This window comes from Anabrus simplex, chromosome 2 (genome assembly GCF_040414725.1).
Source record: "Anabrus simplex isolate iqAnaSimp1 chromosome 2, ASM4041472v1, whole genome shotgun sequence".
Classification (NCBI taxonomy): Eukaryota; Metazoa; Arthropoda; class Insecta; order Orthoptera; family Tettigoniidae; genus Anabrus; species Anabrus simplex.
The window spans coordinates 451855350-451862636 of record NC_090266.1 but is presented as its reverse complement, the minus strand read 5'-3'; the positions used below and the strand labels follow the sequence as shown (position 1 = coordinate 451862636).

Genomic DNA, 7287 nt, shown 5'->3' with positions numbered 1-7287 from the left:
CAATCACTCCTCTTTTTTTGTCCAATTGCACTCATTCTTGCCAGTAGTCTCTCAGGATCTACCCTATATAACGCCTCAGATATGTTAATCGCAATACTGCCCATTTGATCACCCGAATCTAAAATATATGCTATATTTTGCCGGAATCCTACAAGTTGATCTTCAGTGGAATAACTTTTCCTAAATCCCAAGTGCTTTCTATGAGGGGCGATTCATTAGTCATGGCAAATATTTCTTATTTCTCGGCAGTGTGCCATCGCACGAAATTAACTATATACATTGGAAAATATGTTTACATGACCTTGGTAATGTTGCTACCTCATGGGGTATGGATGGAGGAATCTGAGGTAGAGGACAAGGTGATATAGTAAATTTTGTAATCATTGTCATATTTTCGAACAACTTGTTTAATAGCATATGTTGACAGTTCATCTCTTGACGATGGTTGATTCATGTTGACGGTTAACATTCTTCAATGTAGTAGATTATATCAGAACCACTACTTTTAATTTAAAGTTACGATTCCTTTTAGAAATTTAGGCTTTATTATGTTTAAATTCAGCTTATACAATTTAATACTTGAGAGTTATAACTTATCTTAGTAATGTGTGAGTTGGTAGAATATGATGATGTTCTCTGAAGAGCGAAATGTATCATTTCTTTAATAGTGTTTTTATAGGTATGTTGTGTTGTGGGTGTTATAATTAGTGTTCGACATAATGAAGAGCATTACATTCACATAAGCTATGTATTTGTTAAATCATGTATTATTTGTATTATTTAAAATATTTATTAAATTTTCACAAACGTAAACACATATTTGTATTAACCAGTCTTGCAGTCAATCGGTGAAACTATATAAAAGAAAGAACTGATTGCTCTTATCGGCTTTCAAGGCAGCTAACCAAACCAAACCCCATGGCACTACAGCCCTTGAAGGGCCTTGCCCTACCAAGCGACCGCTGCTCACCCCGAGGGCCTGCAGATTACGATGTGTCGTGTGGTAATCATGACGAATCATCTCGGTATTCAAGGCAGCTAGTTACATCTAAATAAAGCTTTAGTAAATATTAGCAAATAACATTGGTTAGTTTGTACAATAAAAACACAATACGCATAGTACGCAAAATTTACACAAAAAGGAAAATATGTTAATTAGTCTGAACCACTGATGTCATAAAAATAATCATATGAATCATTAATACCAGGCTCTTTTAGCAATCACACAACCCCGGGCGTTATTTCTGATCGTTTGGTCTTGGCCGAAGCACGTCTACTAGCAATATATGGATGAGAGGTGATCATAAATCTAAGAATTATTCCGTGTTTGTATACGGGCAGGTTTTAAATGAACGCAACGCCCATGCTCGAAACACTTCTTAGCTCTGTGACGAGAAACCCACGAAAATGATTGCTTCTCCTCCACTCACCGTGGAGAGAACGATCGAAAAATGAAAAAAAAAAACCTTAACGGTGGATCACTCGGCTCGTGGGTCGATGAAGAACGCAGCAAATTGCGCGCCGACATGTGAACTGCAGGATACATGAACATCGACATTTCGATTGTATTAACCCTTTACGATTTTATTGTGAAGAGTTCCCTGTATTTTCTGCTAGCTTTATTTTTGGTCTCCTATCTGGCCTGTTGGTAGAATACTCGCGGATATATTATTATGTAATCCTCAAGACAGTACTTTGTGCGCACTTACGAGCACATAAAACAAAGATAGAGTTCCAAAGTGCAATGAGCGTACTCATCAAATTTGTCTGTATCAACCGAGAAACCACAATTTAAGCATTCTGAAATTATGTGAAATCTCTTTATTAAGTCTACATTTACCCCAATAATTTCTGATGATTTTTCAGCATGTCTAAAAACCTTTGGACTCTACTGCCGTGATTGGTGTTTCCTGCTTTTTGTATAGGTATATCAATCAATAGTCCGAGCTCATTACGAAATTGTTGGATATATTCTTTTTCTTCAATTTTGAAGAGATTTTCATTGCCGCGTACTTTCCATGCTTTAATATCTAGTCTGTAGGAAATGTGAAGAATACTTTCCAGGGAACGTATCCAGGAATGAAGCGATGAGAGTCCAAAATTCAAAGATTTTTGATCTATTTTTTTAAAAGACAGTACGAAGATTATTCATCTACATCGGTTCTGTTATACATAAATAATATGTTTCCGTAGATGCATAATAGGATACAGAAATAGGCTTTTTCTTCAATCACACAAAAATCATTTTAGGCCTAACGAAAAATTCCTTTCCACTAACATTTATGACGATAGGCCTGAGATTGGTGATCTGTTCTACTTGTGCAATTCATTTTTTACAATTTCGACCGTTTCTTTCGCAAAAACAAACTTTATGAGGCGACAATATCTGATATATTTTACACCTGGCTTTTCTTGCCTGATCACCCACGACATTATACTGTTTTGTTGAAAGATTCGCATCAACTAGTAAACCTCAATCTGTTAATAATTTAGCCGGAACTTCAAGCGAAGATATTCGAGATTTCTAGACTTTCGTACCCCTTGCGTGGGAAGAAAAAAAGCTTTTTCACGATCGCTCCCGAGTCACGTTTTCCTGCCTTCCGTAGTTTCAATTCAGTAGCCTTCGACAGTTCATCGTTGTTTGTTGATTCGACAAGTGACTTAAGTTTCCTTATATGAACTTTTGAGGTACATTCATCAAACGCTTTATTCGGTATATCGTTTGATTTTATTTTACAGAATAATTTATCGAATTGTCAGGCTCAATGTTGAAGTCGACTTCCTTCCTCAACCACGTTGCATTGTCGTCTAAAAACCTCTCCCGTTGCCGACGGGCTTTGTCCCATTTAACCTGTATATCATAAATACATTTCCTTATTCTTGCTTTTACGCCATGTAAACACGGGAGCCATTCTAAAAATCCATTTAAAGTTATTGCGCGAAATTGCGCAAGATTTCTCAATGGTTTTCACTACTTTGTCACCTTTGGCAACTAATCATCGAGGCATGCCAAGCTGTTACACCTCACATGCTACAGTGAGGAGGAATTTCTTTACAACACCCTATTGAAATCTTTTTCAGCCAAGGTGGTTGCGGTGCTGAATATGCAGGGTACAGTGCTCTCTAGGTACAGACCATCATGTCGTAGTCCAACCTGGCTACGCAATATCCAATAAAAAACTGTCCTTTTCAGGACCAAATACAAATATAGTCACTAGAACAAGTACGTATATGTTCATTTCATATCCACTGTAAACGTAACAACGTGAAGAAAGTGTGCACCACTCTGGGAATTGAACCTGATTCCTGGCAGATTGGCTCCGCAAAAACAGCAATGCATGATTAACCACCTTAGTTAAGGACATCCATGGCGTATGAACGACACCTGTGAAATCTGTTCTCAGTCCTAACAGAAATTTAGAATTTATTTTACGTCGCACCGACACAGGTAGGTCTTATGGCGACGATGGGGCAAGAAATGCCTAGGAGTGGGAAGGAAGCGGCCGTGGCCTTAATTAAGGTACAGCCCCAGCGTTTTCCTGGTGTGGAAATGAGACACCACGAAAACCATCTTCAGGGCTGCCGAAAGTGGGGTTCGAACTCACTATCTTCCGGATGCAAACTCACAGAAGCGCGTCTCGAACCGCACGGCCAACTCGCACGGTATCTGTAAATTCAGTCTGTGGTGAATCAGTCCAGAAACTGTACCGCTTTAATCCGTGAAAAAAATAATAAACCAATGTAGTAATAGGTTATACAAACGGTCTGATCCAGCATTCGATAGCGTCCAGCCAATCACACTTGGTAGACCGACCTGATCAGTGTAATGAGCCTTACACAGAAGATGAAGCAAGCCTCGTGCTGTGACGGGCTGTTACCCTAACACTGTGACCACTTCTGGGGATGACAGCAGTTGTCACTCCGACAGTTATATGATGCTTCCAGCCATGACAATACAGTGATAGAATTACGCATGCATCCCTTCATGTCTTTCCAAAACAAGTATACTAACACATCACGTGAATGATAAAATCCCGCGAATTTTAGAATATTTCGCATATAGATACACACAAATACAGTACATATTGTGAGGAATTCATTTTGCAATACATAATTCTTGGTTTTCCATCAATTTTCAATCTTTTATTTTAAGATACGTAACATCGTTAAATGTACCCTACCTAATGTCTGGTGGAAACAGTAGTGATCCCAGGACTGCTTGAAATACACCAAGGGAATAAACGTTAAACATTGGAATTAAACGAAGCCATCTCTTCTCTGTTTCGTCTCAGTTAATTTTTAACTATTAGGCTCTTCAGTCAGACGAAACTAATTTTGAGTAATAAATTTATAAACTACCTGGAAAAGGAAAGCAGTATTATATTCGAAGAAGAAACAATTTAATTAAATTAGAATGACATGTTTTATTCTTCAAAGAACATCATCCGATTCTATCAAATCACATGTATAAATATTTCTAAATATTTGAGCCATGAAATGATGAACTTATATTCTTGAGGGAGCTAATTAACCTTCTATGGTGAGCGCGGCAGTACAGATTATTCAGTTAATGTATGGCATACCTCCATGCAATTGACGTAGGTGAGACGAAATAAAATCTCACTATCCCAGTGCACGTCGCAGGCATGCGACCATGACGGCCTGAGAAAACACGTCATTCGTAGAGCATTCGTTTAAACATGCCATCCTGTACGCCTACTTGGTTCTTGTGATATATCTGATTATCTGTATCGAAGTATAACTGAAATTAATTTAATATAGGCTTGGGAAAGGAACAGTTATAGGCCATTCTACGTATTACGTAGAGTTCTGGCAGTCACTTAGAACTGAGATTATGATGATGCTGATAATCATAATAATAATAATAATAATAATAATAATAATAATAATAATAATAGAAGCCCTGAAATCGGCACCTAAATTCTCTGAGTTAAATGATTCGTTTACGCGGTCCAGTGAGACTATTTTGCATTTATTGTCTGGGAAATTAATATTTTCTTCAATTTTTAGACACTCACCGTACGACAGAAGTGATATCACATTAATTAGGGTGGCCCATTCCATTTCACATCTCAAACGATCTTATGACGTGCAATCGACTTAAATCGGTACGGACCTGTTTGTTAATACAAATCAACAATGAAAATACGCAGTAAACACAGAAAGAAGCAGTTAGGTTAAAGGAATAACAATTCAGTAACGTCTCAACGGAAGAAAAGAATCTCTCTGAACATTCAGACACGCATCCCATTGCTTCACCAACCATCGGATATCGTCCAAAAACAAGGATAGTGGTGGCTGCTTGAACCATCCAAGCACCGCATCCGAAATGTTTTGAGTGATCTAAACAAATGAAGTCAAGAGGAGACATATCAGGACTGTTGGGTGTGTGGTCAAGTCCCCCCCCCATTTCTTCACTAATGCCTTTTACACGTTGTCACGAAGAATGAGACGATGAACTTCACTCGGCCTCATATGTAGGAAACGGCTTTATTTTGGTTTTCTTTCCTCTTGAAACTTCCGCTATTCACTAGAAATGTGTAATAGGTCCTAAATGATAGGTTCGGAAAGTAGCGCACATTTCTTTGTATGCTACAGTGTATATCTTCAAACCGAAAATTATATTTTGTTGTCATACATCTCCAGTCTAAATGCAGACACTATATGAGACAACACTGTACATTGTCATATAAGGAATCGAGAGACTAATCAACTTGACTGTGATATGCCATCATCAGATCAGAGATAGCTCCGCTTTGTAACTGCAGCGCACAGAATATTCGCTTAGTATCGTACTCCATGTAGTGTATGTTTTATCAAATACTGAAGAACAGCACTACGTTTAATATAGAGAACCTCATCAGTGTTCATCTGTTATACACTCACTTGCGTATCTCAGATCGTAATAGTATATTTCGAAGTTAGTTCCGAAGCAGAGTGTTTCCACGGACGTAGCGTCTTGTCACATTGCATATATCAGTGCATTTCTCTTCTCTGAATACTCCAATAGCTAGAGATATTATACTTATCAGTGATGCGTATGTATGTGCGAGTGAATATTGACCGACAGCTTTTGCTGTTGTGGTAACTGTACTGAAGTATGTAGCTCTAATAGGACAATATACTGTAAGAGCAAATGTTTCAACTATAGGGAGAGTAAAACCTTGAGGCTTGCTGAAATTCACAACAGGGTAGTACTGAATCACAAAATCTTGGCTCCCTTGTATTCTCATTATAAGTACATTTGCGTGCGCAGCAATGAAGGTGGAGTTACTCATTAAATAACATAAAGATATAATCATCTGTTAACTACAGCCAGGTGCAATACTGTTGGGCACCCGCACCATACACACGTGTAACCATGCAATCTCCATTCATGCAACATCTAACTTGTAGGGCAAAACCTACCTCATCCCCAGGCTAGCAGCTGCCTGTATGGGCCTCTACAGTAAATGAATGGCTGTAATCAACACCACGCATTACTGTGACTGACATGCATGAGCTGTGTCCTCGCTATTCAGGGACGCGACACCATAATACCCCGGTCACACACATATTCAAATCAATAGGACGTAAACCACATAGAATTCTCGTATTTTTGGCACACACAAGAACTTCCTTTAAAGTTACTATTTTTCACTTTATCCTCGGCCATTTTGTGGACGTATCACCCAGTGTTCATAAAGAGCAAGGAGAAATATCGCGAATCAAGGCTTGCCTGATCAAATGCTACATCGCAATAGAAAAACGCCAGTGCTGTGGAAGAAGAAACACTGTACATATATCAACATTTATCTTGGATATTTCCCACTGACAGTAATGTATCAACAGCAAAAAAATAATTCACATAATAAGTTCACCTGTACAATGGGGAGATATTTTCACCTTAACTCAAACGTTCTCTGCAAGTTACGACTTCCTAATACTTGTACACTTTCTGCAGTTCACCGAGTGAGTTTGCTACGCGGTTTGCTACGCAGCTGTTAGCTTGCATTCGGAAGATTGTGGGTTCGAACCCCACAGTCAGCAGCCCAGAAAACGTTCAACACATTTTGAAAATACTCACCTTCGAAAGTTGTAAGGAAAGCAAATAATCAATCTTCTAATTTTATACGGTATTATATTTTGTGGCAATTTGACACAGGACATACAGTTTTACGAATCACATGGATGTAACATATTTTAGAAATCTCACGTATAGGCTACTGTCTAGGATTTAAACCGCAGTCACCTTGGTGAAAAATTAATCACTTAGGCTTCACGCAC

The 7287-nt window shown here is 38.4% G+C and overlaps 1 pseudogene; it reads left to right on the top strand.

Annotated features, from left to right (window-relative positions):
* Positions 1 to 1462: 1462 nt before the first annotated feature.
* On the top strand, positions 1463 to 1612 carry LOC136865028 (5.8S ribosomal RNA; annotated as a pseudogene).
* The last annotated feature ends 5675 nt before the right edge of the window (positions 1613 to 7287 follow it).